This window comes from Macadamia integrifolia, unplaced genomic scaffold (genome assembly GCF_013358625.1).
Source record: "Macadamia integrifolia cultivar HAES 741 unplaced genomic scaffold, SCU_Mint_v3 scaffold816, whole genome shotgun sequence".
Taxonomy (NCBI): Eukaryota; Viridiplantae; Streptophyta; class Magnoliopsida; order Proteales; family Proteaceae; genus Macadamia; species Macadamia integrifolia.
The window spans coordinates 129,722-143,152 of NW_024870547.1; the positions used below are offsets into that span (position 1 = coordinate 129,722).

General features: G+C 36.5%; 1 long non-coding RNA gene across 2 annotated transcripts in view; it reads right to left on the reverse strand.

Annotated features, from left to right (window-relative positions):
• Positions 1–13,431, reverse strand: part of LOC122070076 — an 84,511-nt gene that overhangs the window by 47,794 nt on the left and 23,286 nt on the right. For both annotated transcript variants that reach the window (XR_006137662.1, XR_006137661.1), the window contains exons 5-6: positions 12,108–13,386; positions 770–844 (exon numbers count right to left, since the gene is read on the reverse strand). This is a non-coding gene — a long non-coding RNA (uncharacterized LOC122070076). The remainder of the gene's footprint in view (positions 1–769; positions 845–12,107; positions 13,387–13,431) is intronic.

The window sequence follows — 13,431 nt, forward strand, 5'->3', positions numbered from 1 at the left end:
AATTCCTTCCATTTTATTTTTATTTTTGGAATTATATGTAGCACGACAGACTTGTGATTTCCTGTGAACCCTATAATGCACTTTCAGGCATGGAGTTTATGACAAGAAGTTGAAGCTTAGTAAGCAGTACATGTGGTTATATGAGTTTCTTATAGGCAGGGTAGGTTAAAAGATACATCCAATCAATGAAATTCTGTGCTACAGTGGTAGTACAATTCTCAATGGCCTTAGGCCTTAAGCTCAATTGTATTTCAGGTTTCATCGGCTTATAATTTTATGGGCTTTAAGAGGGTTACTGCAGGGTTCGTTTTACAGCTTCTAGGAGTAACTAAGTTGTTAATCGAGAGTTGGCCAATTCTGAAGGTAAAATGTTTAAAGACTCCACACCAAAGCCCATGACTAGAGCCTGGTTACTTTTTTCATTGGAGCACGATTATCAATCAACTTCCACTGTTTCCCACATACTTCCCAATTCAACTGAGCATAAATAGAGCCAGTTCCAGCCTTCCAGCCATAACAACCTACATTCAGCTTCACGAAAATCTAAATCCATTCACCTTGTGCTTTCAGAACCTAGGAAATCAATACACCTACTTTCATTCTTGAAGTCCAACTTGGTTCTCAAAACATAAACTTGCTTATATCTTTGAAATTGGATCTTATAAAAGAGATGCACACCATGCATAAATGTTTCGGCAACAGATTAGGCTTTTCCCAACTAAGCATTGATTAAATGCACATTAAAGTTAGCTAGATGAATCTAAAGTACCTGTATGCAAATTCCAGCTTCTAGAGCCTGTTGGAATAGTCTATCCACTAGTACCAGGTCATTCGTCAATTGCTCCTGCATGTTTGCCAGGCAAGGTTGTAAAAATTACTAACTGGTCCAGCAATGAAGAGAGAGAGAAGAATATATGCCAGTTCATTTAGATGCAATGAGAGCAAAAAATATGCAATGGGTGTTTTAAGTTTTACACCTCCTAACAAGAAAAAAAAAGGGAAAAGTAGCAAACATTTGTAGGACTCATCTTCAACTGACATCAGCTCAGCAGGAGTCCAAGAGAAGCACACAAGGGTTTCCCAAATTCTCAACATGCATGCAAACCTTTATTATGACTTGAAGCAATGAAGTGATTTATTGACAATGCAACAAGGAAATATCACCTCCAAATATTGTCCAGACTTTTGGTTTAGCTCAATTTATTTGCAGTCAACTGCACATGAGAGGATGCATAGGTACAGATGGATATGATCTGTCTAAAATGCGAAACCATGAGATTCAAGATATGAAGGTGAAAGTATGATGGTGTTTTCTAATATTTTCCAAGGAGATTTGGGGGCTCAGGGAGAGTCATTAGGATCTGTGAATGCTCCTGATTCAGATATTCCAATGGATTGGCAAACCTATAATGGTCATTGGTCCTTTCCAAAGGGGTTGGAGGTGAGGAACAATAATGACATAGAGTCTAAAGAACACTGGTTGCACATGTTAACTGATTTAGACATGCCAACAGGACCCACTTATGATGTCTCAAAGCCCCAGAATCACTTCTATTTAGGAATGTTCATACACATCCTTTTAAGCTCTATATAGTAAGAAAACAGTCTTGAATGTAAAATCAGACAGAGTCCCAACTACTGAGCTCCTCTATACTCATCTATGAAAAATGTGGGAAAGAGTACTCAGTTGCAACTGCAACAGCCAAAATATTCTTCTAGCGAATGATGAACACATAGGGCGCAGCAGCCAGGGTTGGGTATGAAATTGCCCCCTCCCCTTGCCAATCTCTGGTCTTCCCTCCCCCTATTTCCTCCTGGACATCAGGGTAGAAAAAAGATTCTGTGGCTCCCCTCCTAGTCCGGTTTATTCACTACAGCCTCTGCCTAGGAGTTTTTCAGATCCAAAGCTCCCCCTTGTGCCTTGGTGCAACTCCATTTGGTTCAATAGCCACATCCTGCGTCACAGCTTCACTGTTTGGCGAGCAATCTCAAATTGCCTCCCTACCCAAGATTTCCTAATCCATCGGCACATCCATGTCCCCCCCTCTAGTTGCCTATGCTAGAATGGCATCGAACACATAGACCACCTATATTCTTCTCTTGCCTCTTCTCCTCCACCATTTGGAAAAAAGTCGTCCTTTCCTACTAGCCCACCTGTAGAAGAATTCTCCTTTTCTCCAGAGAATGGATATGGATTGATATGACTTTCGGAGGCCCTCTATTTGTGACACCATCGGGAAGCTTGCTTTTGGAGTCACAATCTCTCATATTTGGATAAAGCATAATCTTCGTAGATGGATTTATAATTACCAATCTTTTGATAAGATTTGGAAAGCCATTTACTTTGATGTCAGCTCCAAAATTAGCTTCCTTCGCCATCGGCCTGTCAGAGACCCTACCAGGAATAGGCATATGATTGCCTCTTGGGCCTTTCCCCCAGCATCATCGCCCCCACTTGAGGTTTTGCTCCTTTTGGCCCCCCTTCTTTCATCCCTTGTATATTCTTCTTCTTGGTAACAAATTTATTTATTCAACCAAAAAAAAAATAAAGGCAAACCAAAGAGTAATGAATAGAAGAAGCAAGAAGTATCACCATCTTTATGTCATGAAAATAAATTTAAATGGTTATACACTTGAAAAACACTATATTTCAAAAACAAAGAAAAAATATTTACCTTAGAAGAACCCCTAAAAATGAAGGTATTTTGTGCAGTAGCTAAATGTGGCCCCATAAGATGCTACCCCTATATTGCTTTGCCAATATTCAAAGCTTGACCCCAAGATTTTAATTCCATATCCTCCAAGTCCACATATGCATACTGAGCCAGCTTCCCATGATGCATTCCGAAAAGAATCGTGTCGGGGATTTATGGGAGGTCTTGGAATCACATGCAGGAGTCAGCTATATTTTCATACATTGATATAATATGACAAATTATTAGGATAAACCAGCAGGTGTATATATATAAAGATAAAAAGTATACACAAAAAAATGATTCTTTACTCAACAAAATTTTCCCTCTTCAAGCCATTTAGAATCTAAACTGTAGAAGAAAGATTCAAGTTAAACCTGAAACTGGTGTACTAGCAACTTCCGCCAAGCAATTTTCATTGCTCATTCATGGGTCATAATTTAAAAATTGGAAGCTCCAGTCTGAAAGAATTGGCCGATAGTAAGACTGACAGTCGCCGATCAAAGACAATGATTGTAGGGATATTTACCTATCCTTCCACCTTTCTTGTGGTTTGCAACAAGATACAGTGTCCACCATTCATACTCAAGTTTGAAGAATGACTACAGAATTGAGGCAAGGGTAAAAAAGAAGCCAACAAAAGTCAAAATACTGCATACCAATTGGTAGTGGTGACTAAAAAAATTGAAATTACGCCACAAAAAGTTCAGTTAACTACATGCATAAATATGGCAAGTGTGATTTTCCTGTTACCTCCTAAGAAAATGTTGCCTTGCCTTTCAGGGGAAAGATAACATTCCAAGTAACATTGTGGAGAAAGAACCATAATCCAATCATGATGTGTATATAAAAAGAAACATACATCCATACAACTAGCTTAATAAGAGTTTCAATATCCATGCATTTTACTTTTTTCACTATACAAGTCATTTAGACCTATGCCTTGCTTTCTAGCTCCTCTGATCTGAATTATACCAGTATACACACTCCTACTTAGTAGAGCATTTGGAGGTCTTCATTGCATACATACATGCGACCTCAAGCAACTAACTCTCAACTTACCATGTATCAGAGATTCAGAGCTACTCCTATATTACCTCTAAATCTCTAATATGTTCATTCCTTATTCTCTCTATTCTGGTTTTGCTACTTAGCTTTCACGATATCCTCATTTACTTTAATGATATGCTCTTTCTTCACTATCCAACATTCAGCTCCACAAGTCATTGCTGCTCTATTATGGCTGTTCTATAAAAATTTCCTTCTCTATTTTAGTGGAATATATCAATCACACAACACTCCAGAAGTACCTCTTCACTTCAACCACCTTCTCTAATTCGGTAATTCCATGTGTAACATCTTTTTTCATTTCTGTTTCTTTACTTATGATTGAACCGAGGTATCTAAAATTACTTTTCTTCCCCAGAGACACAGATTGGCTTTGGAAGCAAGCACCTTATTTTCATTGGCTTGCTTCATGGCCTTGCAACAGCCTCTGTGGATTCTCACAACAATAAAGAGGCTCATGCATTGGTATGCTGTCAAACATTTCATCCCAATGAATACCAGGGCCAGCTTATAACTTAGCTCACAATCCATCCCAGATTTTACTGGCCTGATTACAAATGTAAAGTATGTTGCTGCTCTAACTGTTTATTCTATTTGTATTTTTTTCTGGGTTGACTTACCTCCCCCCTTTGGGACCTGACAGCCAAGGCCTTACTTGTATCCCTTTTTTTTTTATCTGTCATAATAATTATTTCTTCTTTGTTATCGATCAAAGAAGAAATAAATACTTCATTGCAATTTTATTAGGGAAAAAAAAAAACACTTGACCTCTAACAGCTGGGCCGAATAAATGCATGTATTTGCTTTCTAATTGTGCATTTATTGATCATGATCCTGCCTAATCTTATAACGTTTAAAGCCAGATGATGATTCCAAGACACGGTCTGTCACAAATGGAATGTGCAACCTCTATCGGTTTTGACCAACCAGCATACCTAGAATTGCAGCAGAAAGTTCTATCTGTTTGTGACAATTCCAATAAATCAGCCAATTAAAGAAAATTGCAGCATATAATTAGGTCAATACCCTATCAAAGAAATCTACAGCTTAACCATAAAAAGCTCCCATGTAAAACAACACAGAATATTATACAATTCTGTTAGTCTTCTCAACCCTTTTTACTTTCAATTATATCTGAAACAAGTCTACAGAAGCTCTTGCAGGATACTGTCATCTAGTAGGCCTAATATTCTTTTCTGAAACGAATGCATCATTGGATCAGTCTTTCAATGAGGATGTAACAAATATCAGGAGAAAAAACCAACACTGACAATATATGAAACATAGACATTCTTTCATTGAAAATAAGTTGTAGAAAAGGGAATCATTCTAAGGCTGCATTTGGTAGTCATTCAGTTCCAGAAATGACATTTCATGTCAAAAACATAATTTTCAGTTTCTGTGTCAAAATGCCATTTTAAAACAAAAAAATGGTGTTTGGTGAACCTGTTTCAGGAACGATTACCCAAGTTGTTCACTTTTTTTGTATTTGGAACGAAACCGAAATAACGGAACAAGGTTTCGTCGTTCCATCATTTTGTGTTTCTAGCATTTTTTTTTTCCTTTTTCGTTCCAAAAAAACCAAAAAAGACCAAGTTGGCACCAAACGCTTTATTCTGTTTTTTGTTTTCATAGAATGGAAAAACGTTATGTAGCCTAAAAAATCATCCCTTATACCAAAGTAATTTTTCTCAAACCTGTTGTAACCCTCCTCCCCCTCCCCCTTGCTTTTTTTTTCTTCTAATGTTGTTGCAAATAAAAAGGTAGAAGAAAGGAGACATGCAATAACTCCTCCCATGGATACGATAATAGAACCCAAGCAACTCAAACTATCAATCATTTGATCTCCATACTGGACTTAGTGATATTATATCAGAGTTCATAGAATTCTAACCATATGCGTTTTCCAAACCACAAAAATACGTATACAGGGATAAGATATTAACACCGATTGTCATATATGTACAATCTCACCCCTATATATGCATAGATTGTGATATGGCCAAGTATTCTTCTAGCTATCAACCTCGCGATCTTAGTAGCTTCTTCCCGAGTTGCATTAGAAAGTGGATCTAGTAGGAAATAAAGAACTACGGCATGGAATCAAGGATAAGATCAGACCATATCAGATCAACGCACCCGCACAACTGAATAACTATGTAATGTGCTTTAACAGTCTATCAATGAAATTTAGGGTAATACATTTTACAACCTCATAACCAATATTTCCAGTGGTTGTGTCCAAACCAGGATTAGCGTATAGAATTCTTCCAAAAAGACTATGCTCATCAGTAAACATCACATCTGATTAAAGCACTTTGCTTACCAAACATTAATCTTTTTTTGTGTGAACCATGAAGAATTTTGCAGCTCCTAAGCGAGTGAGAAAGAGATTCCAAACGAAGAAGAACATAGCTGTAAAGAAAATTGAATCTACAGCAGCAAGTTAGGGCACTGGAGAAGAACTATTGTGGGGACAAAGGAATTCGTGAAACCACTCCAACTCTCTCGTGAAAAGAAGGGTAAATGGGTCCACCATGTCTAATGATAAAGAGTCAACACCTAGATTTAGGGTCTAGGACCAATATCTAAAAAAAATGACTCCACCTATACTGTTCTAACTTGCTGGAAATTATTAAACAACCCCTATTATGGCATACGCGCAATACACGTTCTTGGAATATTCAAAATCATGGGGGACATGGAATTGGGATCATATAACCTTAAAATCATCACACAAACATGCTAAACAACAGAAAAAGCTAAAGAAAACATATAAACTCCACATATATGAAATGACCAAGATACCCCTAATATATGATTGTCATTCAAATATGAAAATTGTCCAAATATGGGGATGGGGGTCATATGAACATAAAGACAATATATAGAATCTCAAGGTAGGGAAAATTCGAAATAAACCACAGAAAAAGCTAAAGAAAACATATAAACTTCACATAGATGAAATGACCAAGATACCCCTAATATATATTTGTCATTCAAATATGAAAATTGTCCAAATATGGGGATGGGGGTCATGTGAACATAAAGACAATATACAGAATCTCAAGGAAGGGAAAATTCGAAATAAACCACAGAAAATGCTAAAGAAAACATATAAACTTCACATATATGAAATGACCAAGATACCCCTAATATATGATTGTCATTCAAATATGAAAATTGTCCAAATATGCGGATGGGGGTCATGTGAACATAAAGACAATATACAGAATCTCAAGGTAGGGAAAATTCGAAATAAACAATAGAAAATTTGTATACCAAGAAAATTACAAAAATATCCCTAGACCTAAACTCTAGACTAGGAAGAAAAAGCATAAAAAATGGAGCTGGGGATCAACCCTAAACTCAAAACAACTTAAAATTTATGAAAACTTATCAAAATCATCTTAAAACTCTCTGAAAAACATGGATAAAAACTCGAGATGATAATATACACGGTTGAAAACATTGATTAAAACTGGTGAAAATCTAGACAAAAAACATACTGACAAAGCTAAAAAAATACAAGGAAAATTTTGAAAAAACTATAAAAATCATGTTTAAAACTAGAGACATAGATTTACAACTTTTAAGAAGAAAGGTTTCCGAAAAAACCAACGGAAAACATATAACTGGTGCACAACACCACTGCCCCTACTGAGGGCACCAGTGACCTGTGCAGAAGATATAACTCTTCACTGAAAAAAAAAAAAAAAAGAATTAAATGAAACCAAAATAAAAAGGAATAAGACTCACCTAGCTACAACTTTGCAAAAGAGTGCTTGGTGGTTGGAGGGGCATAGGGTCAAGCTACATGGCTTCCAAGTAGAAATTAGAGCAACAGAACAGCTCCAAAAATGATTTCGACATATAAGAGTACCGATGCAATATGTGCGGAATCCTCTAAAAACGTGAGAGGGTCATTTATTTATAGCCTTGGGCCATTAGGTCGGCCAAATAAGACTCTATTAGCCTCCATTCTTGGGGGATTTCTTTTCTTCATAAAAGAGGGGTCTAAGTAGCTATTTTTGGGAAAAAACTATTCCTCCTCCATAGCCAAGGAAGGGTTACCTTCGTTTCTTGGGAATCTAGAGTCTTGTAGGATGTTCTTAGGGTCTTAAACTATGTCTAAGAGCAAGCCTTAGGCAACAAGGAAGTCATATGAACAAGGTCTCATGTCAAAATCCGTAAATCCCGTAGATATCGCAGAGCTGATATGCAGCTGACGCCGGTCATATGGAAAACGTCAATCTATCTGCAAATGGTGCTGGCCTGAGTCAGTATAGTTCTGACCATGGGTCTGATCCAATTGGGCCCTTTGCTCAAACTAGGACCAATCAAGGTGGTTTGAGCTTTACTCTAAACATTTCAAAACCAGTAACCAAATTTAAAAAACATCTTTAAAAAAAAAACCATCCAATACTAGCATGGATACGCAAATTACTGCCAAGGGAAAAGAGAATTCTATCAGCTACAACTAAAAGATCCCACCACAATCCAAAGTAATTTCAATTCATCATCGTTCCCCAGGGGTGACAAAAAAATTTGGTGTCTAAAGAATGCCCCTCTTTGACTAAGATTATGCAAAAGTCGCAAGTCAAAGAAGTGGATCCTCAAACACTCCACTTTGTCAAGGTGAGAATAACTTTCAGCACCTTGCTCAAAGATGTTAATGTGTAAAATAAAGATAAAAACAACGAAATTGGCCCTTAGTCGCCTAATTGAAATCGAAGGAATAACCAAGGGTGAGAAATCCAGGGGCTTGCTTTGAAACCTTAAACCAAAGGATTTTCAATGAAATAAGCTATATAATATAATTATTTTTAAAATTGGGGGGTAGTGTTGAGGCCTTAAACCAAAGGACTCTTGAAAAAACTGAAAATTATGAAATTGAATATGAAAAACTGGGTTAGCGGAAAATCCGGGGTAGCTTTACGGCCTTGAACTAGAGATTTTCAGGAAACCGCAGGTGATGAAAAACTTTGCGGAAAATCTAGGGTAGCCTTGTGTCCTTGAATTATATCATTTTGATAGATATGTTTTGGACATGGAAACCATTATTAAAGTGTGTTTCAATCTTCTAATCCATGTGAGACATGTAAAGTGATGCGGATTAATAACCAAAATAGGCTTGTTTTATTAGGAATAAGCCTAGGGTTGGGTTGTATATGTGTTGGGCCTTCAGTCCATGTGGTTTGAGTGTATTCGGCCACTTTTATGGGTCTAAAAGAGTGGCTCTAAGATTGAATACGGGATTACTAGTTAGTTTCCTTTTTAGTTGGGCTTTAATGGGGTTAATTAGTTTCCAATTTCAATCAATAGTTAGTTTCTAATTTCAATAATTGTATTTTTCTAGTTTCTATTTTCAGAATTGGAAACTAGAGTTGTTTTTTATTTAGTTTCCTATTTCAGTTTTGGAAACTAAACTGATTTTCTATTTTGTAACCCCCCCCATCATTATTATAAACAAAGGAGAGCTCTCATTAGTAGAGCACGATTTATGAATGAAAAAAAGAAGCTTGCTGCTATGTCTCTGTTGGGATTGTTGTGGGTTTGATCAGAGTGGAAAGGAGTGGTGTTTGATCCATTCGACTCCTTGCGGTGGGAAGCCCGGGAGGATCTGCTACAAGTGTTTTCTTCTTCTTCAAGTGTTTTCTTTCTTCTTCCAGGTTATCTACAAGACTCTATTGCTGCCTTACTGCTACAAGTATTTAGATCAGTACTTGTTCTCAGTTCTGTCCAGAATTTTCTGAGTTAATTGTGCATCGGTTCCTAAATTTCCTAGAGTAAACTAGCCATCCCCCAGGGCTGTTCTTTGGATCGAGTCTTCCTCTCATTAAGGACTCCCTTCGATCCAATTTCCAGGCTAATCTGACCTCTGGTTAGTGAGATATCATAAATCATCTAATCCCTGCCCTGTGGTGATTTCGGTTCTGTTTTCAGACCTGATAGAGGGATCAATTGGTTGGGCTTGATTACTCTGATTACTTGAAGTCTGATCATATGTATTGAGTGATTTTTGGGCTCAGTTCTGTACCCTTCTGACCCTATTCAGTTAACCCTATTCTGGTCTCTGAATCCTTGAACTGTGGAGTCGGCAGACTTGGTTTCCAGACTTGTTCCTTTGATCTGATTTAATCTGAGTTGCTGTTATACTTGTTATTGGTTGTTCTTTGATTAAACTTTCCTACAGTTTAAGACTTGGTTAGACCCTTATCCTAGTCTACATTATAAAGAGCAGTGGGACCCAATCTTTGGAGGACAATCCTTGGAGACTAGGAGTAAAGCATGTTGAAGAAGAAGAAGAATTTTTGTAGACGGTCAACCATGAAGAGCTGCAGTTGTCTACCTACATGAAAGACAAAGAAGAGTTTAAAACTCATAATCAATATGTGAAAATAGAGTCTTTCGTGAAGATCGAGATCATTTAAGCTAAATTATAATATTATTTGTTCTTTTTTCTGTCAAAACTGAAGAAATACAACATGTGATGGAATTTTGCAGAAATTAAGTCATTATCCAGGTTCATCTTTTAAAAGTAAAAAATATTAAAAATAAAAAAATAAATAAAAAAAGAGCTCCCACAATTAAGTCAATATCATTACTTGTCTTCTTCTGTGCTATGGATACCATTACCTGCCTTCAAATTCACTACATAATAGCACCTGCAATCAGACCCATATCTTCTTCCACCATTATTCATGTATTGCCTATTCCATATCTCAAACAAAAATATTTCTTAATTCTCAATGTCCTCATCTCACCCTAGTTGAAAATGGAATCTATCAAAAATTGCATTCATTAAATGGGAAGCAAATGAGAAACTGATTCAGCAACCTTTAGACAGAACAGAATGAGATTAGGAAAAGTTTGACCTCTAGCAATAGGATGGTCAATGGTAAATACACTACTTTTGAAAGCTGTCCACACAAAGAAATGAACCTTACATGGACAGCCTTTCGCATAACCCAATTTCACTTGCATATTCTATTATCGTCCTTTTCCGTTATAGTATATAATGTCACTTGGTAGCAAAACCTTGGGTATCATGCATCAATCAAGAAGGTAAATTATATACCTTGAAAATTTGAGTTAAGATATTTGAACCAACCAGCTTATTACAAACTTCTATTCTTCAATACTTGTATTCCCCTTTTACAACATGAAAAAGAGCACTGTTTTCTCTACAAGTAAAGCCTGGAAGAAAGAGATGGCATTCTAGTTGTGGAAAAAAAATTTAGATGTTATTCCAAAACTTGTGTCATCATTGCTTCCAAAACTTGTGTCATCATTGCTATGATCTCATATAATAGGTATCTATTGCAAAGTTTTGTTTTTCCCCCCTTTACAGGGGGTGTTTCTTAATGTCAATATCAGGTGTAATTGCATCTCTTACATAAGAAATGAAAATATAATTTTGAATTCTCTCACCAACATATGATTTGTCAAAAACATATTGCAAAGCATCCATGCCCAAGTGCTGAGACTGGTAGATTTAGTACTAGAATCGTCATGTAACCAAAATTGCAAAAAAAATCACCAACTTGCACAGAAGAACTTGAATTGATCACAGAAGAACTTGAATTGATAACAAATGGTAGACAACAAGATCCCAACAGGACCAACAAGAACTCAGTTTCAACAGAATAAATTCCTTAGAATAATATTGAATATAATGCACAAGGTTACACAACTTTAGTTGTTTGTTGAGAGTTCTATAATGTATTTCAGAAGATAAAGTTAACTATTTACTTTGCTGAATTAAACAAAACAAATCTTTGAACATCATGGGAGATTTGGTCATTGGGTCCCAAAAGTTCAATAACACATGAAAATATAGAAACAAAAATGTCAATGAGTAACAAAATCCTATAATTTTCATACATCACTGATGCATTAATTTTCCAAAGGGCCAAAGAAATAGTACTAGATGCACTCCAGAAGGTGAGCTAGGCGGGGAAAAGAGAGGGGGAGGGGGAAGAATTTGACCTATTAAAACTCTTATTTCCTTTTCAGTTAGGATTATTGCAGAAAATAGCAACAGAGGAAAAGCACAAGAAGAGGAAGAGACTCCAATATATAAGCACTACAATATGCTCAGAGGTATGAATGTAAAAAAAAAAAAAAATGCACTAAAACCAAAGAGGTAAGGGCAACACAAAAACAGCTAAGAAACACAAAAACAAATAAATAAATAAATAAAATAGTCCAATAGGCAATAGCGTGTTAATATAGACTAATGAAACATGTCAAACAGATACTATCATCTACAAAATACCTCCCGAAACATGGAAATGCGATTATAAAGTAAAATATATTTTTGGGAAGGCAAAGTAAACAAACCCCAGATCTTGTAAAGTCCACTCAACCCTTTTGATTGTTCAAAGCCTAGTAAATAAGCTTCCAGCTTGCACCATGTTATCGAGCACAGTGGTTCTCAAATACAACCTAAGCCGATACTTTTCAATGTCAGCTAGACATATAGAAGAGTTCACAGATGCAATACCAATAAAATATTATAAAATAAAATAAGGCAAAAGATATCAGTACCTCAAGACTAAAACCTTGTAGGAACAAATCTTATTAGTGGGGAAAAAGCATCTAGGACAAGCTTTCTCCTAGAATAATAAATGATGAAAACGAAGGGAAAAGGAACAGATGAACAACGAAGAATTGAAATTTTAAGTTCAAGTGAATTAGAGAGACCATAATTGGAAACTGATTTTCCAGGGTTACCATAAGCAACAGAAGCTGGAGTAGAAGTACCATCAATAGTTGCTGTTGAAGGTGCAACAGCTGCATTTTGAAGCTGATTGTTGGAAGATAGGGACACAAATTCAACATTCTTAATAGCCCTTTCTGTATTTTTTGCACCAACAGTGAACATCACATGCAACTCAGCTTCTTCAGCACCATATAAGAACAATAGAAAACCAAATTAGGCAATTATTCATCAGAAGACAAAAGAAAAACTAACCCATCTTTTTGAAGAGAAGAGAAATCGAGAATAAGAGAGAAAAGGAAGAATATACTAGTCGCAGAGCAATTTAAGTCTAATATCCATCACTAATAAGCAATAAGAAGTTACTTTGTGTAAATAACCAAGGATAACTATTCCTCAGATGTATGACTGAACAACTTTCCTTCTTTCCTGAAATTAAGAAGTGAAGTGAGAAAGAGAGTTCGGGATAGAGAAGGAATGGGGGGAAGGGGAGAGTTTCTACCTCTTTCATCTGAATCAGCTTGTGATTGCATCTGTGTGTTGGCCTTTACAAAGAGAAAAAAAGAAAACTATATGAAATAAGAAAGAAAATTATGTCGGAGATCAACAGCTCACCTGTCCACTGGCGACAGTGCTCAATAGCAACAAATCTCCAAGATTAGCCTTTACAAAGAGAAAAAAATAAAACTATATGAAATAAAAAAGAAAACTATGTCGGAGATCAACAGCTCACCTGTCCACTGGCGACAGTGCTCAATAGCAACAAATCTCCAAGATTGGCAATGCGCTCCCTTCTCCATCGTCACCTAGAGAAGTACATGTCCTCTGCTGCTTATTCATCAGAGTGATTAAATTCTCCATGTTGTCTTCTCCTCCTGAGAAGAAAGGTTGTGATTGTATCTGCGTACCGGGGTGGAGAACAGGTGATATCGATTGCTTTTAAGG